The sequence below is a fragment of the Scyliorhinus torazame genome, chromosome 7, assembly GCF_047496885.1.
Source record: "Scyliorhinus torazame isolate Kashiwa2021f chromosome 7, sScyTor2.1, whole genome shotgun sequence".
Lineage (NCBI taxonomy): Eukaryota > Metazoa > Chordata > Chondrichthyes > Carcharhiniformes > Scyliorhinidae > Scyliorhinus > Scyliorhinus torazame.
In genome coordinates this window covers 138,074,547-138,088,123 of record NC_092713.1, presented here as the reverse complement: position 1 = coordinate 138,088,123, position 13,577 = coordinate 138,074,547, and positions in this window count along the sequence as shown.

The window sequence follows — 13,577 nt, the reverse complement described above, 5'->3', positions numbered from 1 at the left end:
GTGTTCTCTTTACCCTCCGCAGTTCTCCGCCTCCAACAGGGGAATTTCCAAAAGCGAGGTTCAGTTGTGTTTTGAATATCGGGAAACAGGCACCATGGCTGATGAGGGAGGGAGAGGAGGTAGGACATGCAGAGGCGTGACCGTCGGCCGGGATGGGGGCGTGGCAGGGGGTGATTAGGGGATGGGCCATGTGGCTGGGGTGACCCCCCATGGGATTGGGTGTCCAAGCATGGACCGCCATTGCCGCAGCCTGCAAGGCAGCCATCTTACTGCACACCCCACTGACCACCTACCGTGGGGAATACCACAGGCAAGGGCAGCGGCAGCTGACCGTACGCCCAGCAGCAGGGATGGGTGCCAGAGCCAGAGAGCCCCAGGGTGCCAGGCACCGACGTAGACTGGGGTGCGAAGATGGGCGGGGCGGGGGGGAACATGTGGCCTTTCAACCCTTGCAGACAGCGGATATTGGAATTCAACAAGCAATTGTGGCTTTCATCCTAGTCGCCACAGATCTGGAGGATGCCTTGAGACTGTACGAACTGGAGTTGCTTGTGGAGGACCCTGCAGTGGCAGAGCCTGCCCCAGAGGAACAGGAAGCAGCCGGTGAGGATGGAGAGCCGGCCGCACAACAGGCCAAGGAAGATGAGGATGTGAAAAGTAGGCGCCGCATGAGGCCTTGTGTGTACCGGCAGCGCCTGTCATTCGAGGACCTGCTGGACCGGGCATGTCGTCGAAGACTCCGGCTGAGCAGGGGGCCTTGTGATATATCTGCCACATCATGATGCACTTGGCACCGGAGGGTTATGGGGGAGAACAACTCCTCCCGGTGGCCATCAAGGTGACGGTCGCCCTGAACTTCTGTGCCACGGGGCCACCCCAGGCGCCGAGTGAGGATCTGTCAAGAACCTCACAGAGCTCAGTGCACAGGTGCATCCGCGCCTTCATGAAGGCCCAATATGCCCGATCGGCACAATACATCCATTTTAATGTGGACCGAGACCACCAGGATGCCTGGGCAGCGGGATTCACAGCCCCTGCCGAGATGCCCCAGGTCCAGGGGGTGATCGACAGGATGCATGTTGACCTACGAGCACCTGCAGATGACAGGCCACTGTACACCAACCAAAATGGATTCCACTCGATGAACGTGCAGCTGGTATGTGACCATCAGATGCGCATCATGCACGTCTGTGCTCGATATCGGGGCAATGTACATGATGCCTTCATCCTGACACACTCAATGGTTCCTGGCCTCTTCGAGGTGCCAAACCGGCTGGGGATTGGCTCCTGGGCAACAGGGATTATCCACTGCAGTCATGGCTGATGTCGCCTATCAGGAGACCACAGACCAGTGCAAAGCCCCGCTACAACGATGCCCATGCTGCGACCATGGGCATGATCGAGCAGTGCTTCGGCATCTTGAAGATGTGGTTCAGGTGCCTGGACTGCTCTGGAGGGGCCCTTTTGAGTTGGGAGGGTCTCCCATATCATGGTGGCCGGCTGGGTCCTCCTCAACATCGCACAGCAGAGGGGCGGTGTGCTGGAGGAGGAGGATGAACTGCAGGCCTCGTCCAATGATGAAGATACAGGGGAGGGCGAGGATGGGCACAGGAGGCCACACAACGTGTGCACCTGGGTCAATGCCCACGGGACGCTCTAATCACCTCCAGGTTCACTGACTGGGGGGGATACTGGCCAGGGGCACTGACATAGCATCCCACCACCGCAACCCCCCTCCCATGAACACCGTCCCCGCCCCCTTCACCCCCACTTGCAACACCCTCCATGATTCCTACCTGCTGCACTACAGGATACTGGCAGGAACAGCGGGTCTGGCCCATGGGATGGACGATAATGACAAGCCACTCTGCAATGACCTCCGATGCTCCGCATCGTTTGACAACGTCTGGCCCCCGCCCACGGTAGCACTTCCCACCATTTATCTGGGTGATGCCTGCATGCGAGCTGGCCATTCCATCACACACGGTCCCATCAAATCCCTGAGGTGGTGGAGGTGCGGGTGGTGGGATGGGGATGGGACGCCGGAGCGATGAGCACTGGCTGAACTGCTGTGCCCAGGCCAATCCCAGCCACAGCGTCCCCCATTCCCCGCTCCCTGCGGCCGGCACAGACCAGCCCATCCCTCACACCCTGGGCAGCGGGATTCACAGCCATCGCCGAGATGCCCCAGGTCCAGATCGACAGGATGCATGTTGACAGAGTACCGAGGCAGGCCGTAACGTGCAGAGGTGTTTAATATGAATAAATACATACCCTATTTGTTCCCTCGCCCCTAACACTATACTGTGCCCTGCACCCATGCTAACTTAACTGGCGTCTACCTTTCTGGTCTTACAGGCCCTAAAGCTACTTCTAGGTGAATCCCGAGGTGGTACATCAGCAATGGAGGCGGCCCGCTGCGATTCCTGCCCTGTGACCTGGGTCCCCTTTGGCGGCTGTCTTCTGGGGCGACCAGGGCTGGATGGGCCCAGCTGCTGCTGGGGTGTCCCAGGTAGCGTGGTGCCGCCCTCTTCTGCCCGCTGCCCATGTGATACGCCAGGGACAGGAGGGTGGAGTCTGAGGCACTGTAGTGTTCCGGCACTTTCCCTGCGGGAGACACTGGCACGGGCCCCATCACCTCCTCCTCCCTCGGGGTTCCTGATGGCCCCCGGGCTCCTCCATGGGACGGGGGTTCGAGCGGAGCTAGCCTCTGCGGCACCCCCGCCACCTGGCGCTGCCAGTCCTGGAGGCCCGCTCTGGTCTCGACCAGGGTCTGCATGCTCGTGGCCACGGAGCACAGGGAGTGGACCATCACCACCTGGGACTGCGCCACATCTCGCTGTGACTGTTCCACCACCTTATGGGTCTGTATCTCATCAGCCAGTGACTGCGCCATCCCCCTGTGTGTCTGCACCACCTCAGACAGCACCTATGCAATGTGCTGATGTTTCCAGCCATGCCTGCTGTGATTGGCTACGTGCAGAATCGCCACTGCAATTTCCAGGTCGCTCTGGTATATGGCTGCCTGTGAGGTAGCAACCATGTCCTGGGCCTCGGCCAGTGCCTGCACAGAATGCTCCATGCCTTGGACATGCCGATCCATAGCAAAATCCCTCGCCCCCATTGCCTCCACCGCCATCGCCACCCGTGTGGTGTTGGACTTCTCCAGCTGTGCCTGCAGGTGCTGAATGCTCGCTGACAACCCCTCTTGTAGACCCTGGCTCTGCGACTGCATCTCCACTATAGATGAGACTGGCCGTTCCAAAAGCCCAAAACCCGTCTGGACAGCAGCGAGTTCCTGGGGTTGGTCATCCCTCCAACCATCTGCCCCCTCGGGAGTACCTACCTCCACCTGATGTACTGATTAGCTGTGTGGAGCGCACCAGAGAGTGTCCCAGGAGCCTCTTCACTAACATGCCCAGCCGGGTGTGTGTCTCTGGGATGGTGGAGGGTGTTGGAGACAGCTGTGACAGAACATCTGTGGCAACATCGGATTCAAACTCCGGGGTCTCCTGATTCTCGGGTCGAGGGCTGCCTTCCGAGCTGCTCTCATTGCTGCTCAGCAGATGGAGGGGCTCCGGCTGTGGCACTGGCTGGGGACAGGGTCACCGCATGTACCCGGCTCATCACCAGCAGGTTTTGCAAGACACAAGACAAGACGCATGATTGGTCCACGGGTCAAGGGGTGGTATGGGGGTGAGTGTGCTCTGGAGGTGAGGGTAAGGGTGGTGGTGGGGGTGGTGTTGTGGGGGCTTGACACACGTGGCATGGGGACCGCTCCCATCAATTACGAACAGCCTTCTCCTGAGAGGGGCGGAAACAGAAAATAACAGTGTTAGACAGTCCGGGGCATGCAGCCCAGGGGGTGGGTCGCTGGTGGCCTGTGTGGCCAGGGCACCCAGCCATGGCGGCCGGTATGGTTGCCGACATGTGGTGCATGGTGGGGGTCCAGCTGACGGGGGGGGATCGGTTTACGGGTGTGTGGGGCGGGGGCTAATGCCAGGGGCAGTGTTGCCTATTCACCCTTGGCCGCCCTGAAAAGGTTGTGCAGTTTTCTACCATGCTGCTGACCGGCCCGGATGGTGTTGCACACGTCGCTGACCGCCTCTGCCTCCTGGACCCGGGCGAATGACGCCGGCTGGCAACTTACTTCCCAGGCCGGGGTACAGGTTCAAGTGCCTCTCCTCCACAGCGTCCAGCAGGGTCTCACTGGGCATCTGTAAAACGGGGTGCCGATCTCCTTGCTGCCATCTTGTTAGCTGGGGTGGTATGTGTGGGGAGCGAAGTGTATATGCGGCTGCAGCTTGTCAACCTCCTGAATGTCAATCTCGGAGCCGGTGAATCTGACACTGTTTCTCATTGGAATCGATGGTGTTCCATGTTGCGCCGGTGCTAGCCCGTTAACTGTAGTTGAATCGGTCCTGGTGCGGCGCCAGTTTTGCTGTTGTGGAACTCCACGAATCCTGCGCCGGCGCCAACACTTTGTCTCAGGAACGGAGAATCCTGCCGCAGATCTTCACTCCGTGGCAAATTGAAGAAAAATGTAAGGAACGGTGCCCACCGCTGTACACAGCCTTTTTTGATTTCAGAAATCCTTCTACTCTGTCAACCATGAAGACTTATGGAGTATTCTCCTCAAATATGGCAGCGCTCGGAATTTGTCACCATCCTTCATCTACTCCACGATGTTCCACACTGTGTTCCTCACCAAATGAACCACCATAGATCCTATCTCACTAAATACAGGGGTCAAACAAGGTTGTGTTATTGACCCAACCCCCTTCTCCATTTTCCTCCCTGTAATACTGCACTGCAATTATTCACAGGCATGGGCTCATCTCCAGAACAGATGAGAAACTTTTTAATCTATGCTGCCTTCCATCCAAAACCATTGAGCTTCAGAATGCAAATTGTTGTATGTTTTAATATCTCAGACCTATGCAATAATGGCACTGGTTTCTATGTGTGTAACAGATTTTATTTTCAGTGTTTTAAAATGTCTGCTTGTGATGAACGGTTACTGCCTTATCATCATGTAAGGTGATGTCCCCTTTAAGACCAGGCTTGGAACCCTGGGGACTCCGCCTCTGGCTCCGCCCATCTGGGAGCCATACATAAAGGCCTGCCTCATGGTCTGTATAGCAGTCAGCTCTCGTCCAAATCTGTAGCATAGTTATTAGCCTAATAAAGCCTTCTTTACAGTTTAATCTCTAAGCATCATTATTGAGGGTACCTCAATTTATTAGGCTAAACTAGATTCAGGATGGACGCAGGCCTAAAACCAGAGAAGCTCAATCTGGAAGCACGAACGCCGGAGGCAAAGGAAATTTTTAAATACTGGCTGCGGTGCTTCGAGGCCTACCTGGACTCCGCAGAGACTCCCATCCTGGGGCCACGCAAGCTGCGTCTACTCCACGCCCGGGTGAGTCACAGAATCTCCGCCACGCTTGAAAAGGCGACGATTTATGAGGAAGCGATTGAGTTGCTCCGCAAGCGGTTTGTCAAGCCCGTCAATGAGGTGCACGCCCGGCATCTGCTCTCTACCTGCCGGCAGCGCTCGGGGGAATCGCTCGACGAGTTTGTTGAGAAACTCACCGCGCTGGCCAGGGACTGTGACCATCAGGATGTGACAGGGGAAGTCCATATGAACCTGCACATCAGAGATTCTTTCGTGTCCGGCATCTGCACGACCTAGATCCGGCAGCGACTGCTCGAAAACGGGTCAAAAGACCTCCAGGAGACGCTAACGCTCGCCTCCTCGCTGGAGGTGGCCCGACATAACTTGGGTATGTACCCCGCGGACTCTGCCAGCCCCCCCTCCAGACTTCCTCAGACTCGCCCGTATTACAGGCCTGCGCCACGCGGCGACCCGCTCACCATGGGGGCACACCTTGCTGCTACTTCTGCGGGCAGGGCCAGCACCCACGCCCACGCTGCCCAGCCCGCTCCGCGATCTGCAGCGACTGCGGGAAGAAAGGGCACTTTGCGAGGGTCTGCCTGGCCAGACCCAGGGGCCAGAAAAACAAAGAACAGCCGGCCCGAAAATCAGGCTCTCAGGCCCGCAGGCCTCGCAATGCTGCTGCGCACCGACCCGACACGTCCTCTTCTGACGCGTCATCAGCCTCGTGCGAATCATGGGAGCGGCCATCTTCTCGACCCGACACGTGCGACCAACGGCAGCGGCCATTTTACGACTCCGACTACCCGCGACTGGGTGCGATCACCCTCGATCAAACTCGGCCAAAACACCTGCAGAACTCCATGATGCAGGTCCAGGTCAACGGGCACGACACTGCATGCCTCTTCGACTCCGGGAGCACGGAGAGCTTTATCCACCCTGAAACGGTAAGGCGCTGCTCCCTACGCACCCATCCCACATCCCAAACCATAGCCCTCGCATCTGGGTCCCACTCGGTACAAATCACGGGGTACTGCATTGCGGATCTCTCGATCCAGGGTGCCAAATACACCCGTTTCAAATTTTATATCCTCCCTCACCTCTGTGCCCCCCTGCTGCTCGGACTGGATTTCCAGTGCAGCCACCGAAGCCTGACACTGAGGTTCGGCGGACCCTTGCCCCCCCTCACGGTGTGCTGCCTTGCGACACTGTAAGCCGCAACCCCCTCGCTATTCGCTAACCTCACTCCCGACTGTAAGCCCGTCGCCATCAGGAGCCGGCGCTACAGTGCCCAAGATATGGCTTTTATCAAGTCAGAGGTCCAGCGTTTACTGGGAGAGGGGTCATCGAGGCGAGCAACAGCCCCTGGAGAGCGCAAGTGGTGGTAGTCCGGTCCGGGGAGAAGAAACGGATGGTCGTGGATTATAGCCAGACCATAAACCGATTCACGCAGCTTGATGCGTACCCCCTTCCTCGCATCGCGGAAATGGTAAATCGGATCGCCCAATACCGAGTCTTTTCCACGGTCAACCTCAAATCCGCCTACCACCAGCTCCCTATCAGACCAAAAGACCGCCCCTATACTGCCTTCGAAGCAGCCAGCCGGCTCTTCCATTTCCTCAGGGTCCCCTTTGGTGTCACAAATGGGGTCTCCGTCTTTCAAAGGGCGATGGACCAAATGGTGGACCAGTACGGTTTGCGGGCTACATACCCGTACTTGGACAATGTCACCATCTGCGGCCATGATCAGCAGGACCATGACGCTAACCTCAAAAAGTTCCTCCAGACCGCCCGAGCCCTTAACCTGACCTATAACGAGGGCAAATGCGTTTTCCACACCAACCGGCTGGCCATCCTCGGCTATGTCGTGGAAGACGGGGTCCTCGGTCCCGACCCCGACCGCATGCGCCCCCTTAAGGAACTCCCTCTCCCCCGCAGCCTCAAGGCCCTCAAACGGTGCTTGGGGCTTTTCTCCTATTACGCCCAGTGGGTCCCCAAGTATGTGGACAAAGCCCGCCCACTCCTAAAGACCACCACTTTTCCCCTCTCGGCTGAGGCTCAATTGGCCTTCAACCGCATCAAGGCCGACATCATCAAGGCCGCCATGCACGCGGTGGACGAAACCATCCCTTTCCAGGTAGAGAGCGATGCATCAGACATCGCCCTGGTTGCTACCCTCAATCAAGGAGGCAGACCAGTAGCGTTCTTCTCCCGAACCCTCACCGCCTCCGAGATTCGACACTCTGCAGTCGAAAAGGAGGCACAAGCCATTGTGGAGGCTGTGCGGCGCTGGAGACACTACCTCGCCGGTAGGAGGTTTACCCTCGTCACCGACCAACGGTCGGTCGCCTATATGTTCGATAACACGCAACGGGGCAAAATAAAACACGATAAAATTTTGAGGTGGAGGATCGAACTCTCCACCTACTCGTACGATATGAAGTATCGTCCAGGGGAGCTCAACGAGCCCCCAGATGCCCTGTCCCGCGGCACATGAGCCAACGCCATCCACAATGACCTCTGCCACCCGGGGGTTACCCGGCTCCTCCATTTCATCAAGTCCCGCAACCTACCTTACTCAACCAAGGAGGTCAAGGCCATGGTCAGGGCCTGCCAGGTCTGTGCGGAGTGCAAACCGCACTTCTATTGGCCAGACAAGGTTCGGCTCGTGAAGGCCTCGGGCCCCTTTGAGCGACTGAGCGTGGACTTCAAGGGGCCCCTCCCGTCCACCAACCGTTATGCCTATTTCCTCACCGTGATCGATGAGTTCTCCCGTTTCCCATTCGCCATTCCCTGCACCGACATGACCTCAGCCACGGTGATTAAGGCACTGCACAGCATCTTCACCCTGTTCGGTTTCCCTGCTTATATCCACAGCGACCGGGGTACATCGTTCATGAGCGATGAACTGCGTCAGTATCTGCTCAGCAAAGGCATCGCCTCGAGCAGAACGACCAGCTATAACCCACGGGGAAACGGGCAGGTGGAGAGGGAGAACGCGACCGTGTGGAAGGCTGTCCTTCTGGCCCTGCGGTCGAGAAATCTCCCAACCACCCGCTGGCAGGAGGTCCTACCCGATGCCCTACACTCCATTAGGTCACTCCTCTGCACGGCCACAAATGAGACCCCTCATGAGCGATTGTTTCTCTTCCCCAGGAAGTCTACCTCCGGGGTCTCGCTTCCACCTTGGCTGACGGCTCCGGGACCTGTTCTTCTCCGGAGGCACGTGAGGAGCCATAAAACGGACCCCCTAGTTGAAAAGGTCCGACTGCTCCACGCCAACCCCAGTTACGCCTCCGTGGAGTACTCCGACGGCAGGCAAGATACGGTTTCCCTCCGGGATCTGGCGCCCGCTGGATCCTCCACCACAGACGCCCCTTCCCGCGCCGCTCCCCTGCAGGACCCGTCGCCCCCTACAACACACCCCCTTCCGGCCCTACCACCCGTTGGTGAGCTCCTACCATGCGCCCCCCCTTGCGCCCCCCCCTTTACACACCCCGCCGGCGCCGGCTCTGCTACCCCCGGCCCTGCCTAGTTCCTCTGCCCTGACCCGGACCGAAGCTCCGACCGCTGTGCTCCCGGGTGTGCCCTCAACCGGGACGTCCGTGCCCGCCGCACCACCGCCCGAACTGAGGAGATTGAGGAGGACGATCGGGCCGCCGAGACGGATGGACCTATGATGGCTCTTCACCCCCGCCGGACTCCTTTTTATACAGGGGGTGAATGTGATGAACGGTTACTGCCTTATCATCATGTAAGGTGATGTCCCCTTTAAGACCAGGCTTGGAACCCTGGGGACTCCGCCTCTGGCTCCGCCCATCTGGGAGCCATACGTAAAGGCCTGTCTCATGGTCTGTATAGCAGTCAGCTCTCGTCCAAATCTGTAGCATAGTTATTAACCTAATAAAGCCTTCTTTACAGTTTAATCTCTGAGCATCATTATTGAGGGTACCTCACTGCTCCATGCCTCTCTCGATTCCAGCTCTATCTACAGATTTGTAAATAGACTCACATAAACAAACACGTAACAATTGAACACCACACAGATGTGTGCTCTTCCGGCCACAACATGGCGTTCATATGCCTGATACCAGACTCCTGGGCAACTGTTCTACTCAAACTCAGACATTGCAGGGGATTCCCAGGAGAACAGCAATATCCTCAAAGCACCGCCAAAGAAGTCAAACATTCCCGCTGACTCCTGGTAGTCCCTGGCTTGTAACTACCCAAAATAGAGAACTGCCTATTCAGGAAGGCACTGAACACATTGAGCAACTGTGTCAGAAGCATGCAGAAGTGAAGTCGAGTCATCTGACAGAGTGCACAAACCTCCGATAACCTATCTGCCTGACCCTTCAAGTGCCACCCACCCACATGCGGCACAGTCCACAGATCACATCAGCCAGCTCAGAACCCATCAAACTGGAACGGGAGCCAATCAGCCTCGATCCCAAGGGACTGCCCAAGAAGAAAACAATTCGACAATTTGCTTTGCTTTGTCTAATATTGAGTGAAATCCTTTGAAGTTGCCAGGAGGTGAATATATTCGTTGTTTTACAGCTGGCACTGAGGAGCACAGGAAGGCAACATCACAACTATATAAATTCTGTGATAAGGAAATGTCATGATATTTGACCAGCTGTGGTTTGAACCAACTCACCGCCATGTGTGTTCATTATGTGGGTGTGCAGAACACTCCAATTTGAATAACTAATGCAAAGGATATGGAAATATTCATAAATCAGAAGCAAAGTTCACCCAAAAATGTAAGTCTGGTTCATTATTGCTGGATTTTTGTCCTTTACACTGCAATGCAGTAAATGCTCTTTGCGAAGAATTTCAACAAGATTTGTACTTCTGGTTGTATGTCCACTCCTATCCAGTTATCATTGCAGATGGGAAGGCAGCACTGTGGCGCAATGCTGCTGCCTCATGGCGCCGAGATCCCAGGTTCGATCCCGGCTCTGGCTCACAGTGCGTGTGGAGTTTGCCCATTCTCCCTGTGTTTGCGTGGGTTTCGCCCCCACTACCCAAGGATGTGCAGAGTAGGTGGATTGAACACGCTAAATTGCCCCTTAATTGGAAAAAATGAATTGGGTACTCCAAATTTATTTTTTAAAAATCATTGCAGATGGAGTTGAAATGATCACTTAACATAACAGGGAGGCAGAGAGAATCAGGGAATCCCAGTCCTTCTGAACATGACTTCTCCTCCAAGTCTGCAGATTTTAATCGCTCCATCATTGATCCCCCCCCCAATGCCTTCAGCTTCCTAGACCCCGAGACCCAGAACTCTGAAATTTCCTCTGCAGTCTTCTCTGACTCTCTACTTCTCTTTTCTCCTTTGAGATACTCCTCACCTGCCTCTTTGAGCAAGTTTTTGATCATCTGACCTTGTATCTTACCACGTGGCTCAGGGTCAGATTTTGTTTGGTAATGTTCCTGTGAAGTGCCTTAGCATGTTTTTGCAGCATTATCTGCACTATATAAATACAGGTCGTTGTTGTTTTCTTTGGATGTTATCCGTACAAACATTCAAAATGCATTTAACAAGATTCCACATGGAAGATTATTAGAAATGGAGGTAACTTTGTGGCATGTGCTGGTAATTAGTTAGGAGGCAGGAGATGCAGCGAGTGTTTAGAGGCTCAGTAGTATCTGTTATTTGAGTGCTACAGGTAACCTTCAGGGACCAAGATGGTGTCCGCTGTGCACACATACAAACACTTCTGCAATTAATTTTGGCAGACATCGTGCTATATTGGTGAAAGCTTTGAGTGTACTGCAAATGTCTGCTGGGGATATGCACAGTACAAGGCAAAATCTTTTTTTTAATGTTTCCCATTAAGAGGCAATTTGGTGTGACCAATCCACCTGCCCTGCACATCTTTGGGTTGTGGGAGGGAGACCCACGGGGAGACTTCACACAGACAGTGACCCAGGGCCGGGATAGAACCCAGGTACTTGGTGCCATGGGGCAGCAGTGCTAACCACTGCACCACCATGCCGCCCGTGTGCAAGGCAGAATTGACACCATCTCCTGTCATTATGGAACTCAATTCTCCAACCCATACTCTCTCCTAGTCACTCACCACTGAACAAAGGGTAAGCATCATGAAGTGACAACAGCAGCACTGTTTAAAGGGATCGTCATTACTTATAGTGGCGACTTGAACTCTTTTGGCTGTTGGTACAATTCTACTGGTGTTTGCTGCTTTTTGTGGTTATTTAAAGTTGTAAAAGTCTACAAGCAGTGGTGTGACGGATGCTGAAGGGTTTCTTGCCGACCTCAAGGTTTCTGAGCTCACCAGATGCTTCCAGACATGAGTGATTAGTCAGGTTCAGTATGCCTGGGAGATTGAGCAGAAAATGCCCAGAGCAGGGCAAGATGCTGGAAGATGGAGGGGAAGAGGCATTTAAGGAGTAGATGCAGAGGATCTTGAGAGAGAATGTCTGTTGTGGAATAGATTGCAGGAGCGTGAAGATGGCCAGAGTCAAGCTGGTGGAAGTTGCTTGCACGCAGTGGAAGCTGAGGTATCTGTGATCAGATGCTAAATCATATCTTGTCCACAAGTATTTTCATGGGGTTCCATGTTTGAAAATATGGGCTCCAAACTCTGTGCAAAGCCCTGTGCCAAGTTGGTGCCAGACTCCTCCGTGACACTTGATATTGAGCATAGGTTTTCAGGCAGGCATCCCAATGCACCAAATATTTCTTTGTGCGCACTCATCAGCTTTCTCCTGGAGCCTGCCTCATCAAAGCATTCATTTGAGTTCTCTACAGCAGGATTCATATAGACCTTGCCCTCTGAAGAGTTTGTACCTGTCTACCCTTGTCCCTTGCCCTGGCTCCAAATCACTCGCGCCAAGAGTATCACCACATGCAGATCCAACTGCTATGTTATCCTCTACAATATGCCTAGCAGAAGTAAAGAAATAATACTATAAATACTCATGGGGTTAAGTATCTGCAAATTCCTTGATGTTCAATCATGATTTTTCTGAATGGGAGAGCAGATTCTAAAGGCCAAAATGCCTATTAAAACGTTTAGTTCTCATGTCCAGTGTCAGTATCTGGGCTGAGTGATGGCCTGTCTTTATCATCACCATTTTCTTGGTGTTCCTCCCTTATCTGGGTAGCTTGCACCTCTTAAGGTGCCGAATGGTGAAAGACATAAGGATCAGCTGGCTGTATTAGAATTTGATAAGTTGCTAAGACCGGATGGGAAGAATCTTTGCTAATGAGAGAAGCAAGGGCAGAAATTATGAAGGCACTGGACATCATCTTCCAATATTCCTCAGACACAGGGGTGATTCCAGAGCCCAGAAGAATTGTGATTGTTGCACTCTTGTTCATAGTGGGTGGAAAGATAACCCCTGTAATGACAGGCCAGTTAGTTTAACCTCAGTGGCAGCAAAGCTTTTAGAAAAGCCTCCTTCTGCACTGTAAATTCTATAATTCTATTCAACGAAATGATAATTAGCAAGGAAATTAAGTGTGGCTCTTTGTCAAGTCATCCAGACTTGAAATGTTAGCTCCCTTTTCTCTCCACAAATGCTGTCAGATCTGCTGAGGTTGTCCAGTATTTTCTGGTTTTGTTTCAGATTCCAGCATCTGCAGTAATTTGCTTTTGCCACATAATAGATTTGTTACCAGGTTGAAGCCCTCGAGAATAAAAGTGCCAGTGGCAGCACGCTACAGGGACAGGAAACAAAGAGTAGCAGTAAACAGTTCTGCTTTGGTACAGTGGTGTTCCCCATGTGCTGCTACTAGGATCATTGCCTTTCAGGAAATAGATTAATGATCTAGACGAGGGTGCTTAGGGCAAAATTTGGACATTTTCAGCTGACGCAAACCCTGGAAGTGTAGTGAACTGTGAGGACAATAATGATAGATTTCAAAAGGATATAGATGGGCTTGTGGAATGGGCTTACATGTGACATGAAATTTAATGCAGAGAAGGGAAAAGTGATATAATTTGGTATGAAGAATGAGAAGAGACAATATAAAATAACGGGTATAATTCTAAAGGGAACGGAGAAATCTGGGAATACATATGCATAAATTGTTTAAGGTTGAAGGACAGGTGGCAAAAATGGCCCTGCCACCAATTGAGGCCCATAAGTGGCCAATTAATGACCACTTTAAAGGCCTCCTGTCACCGTCAGTGGCAGGCAG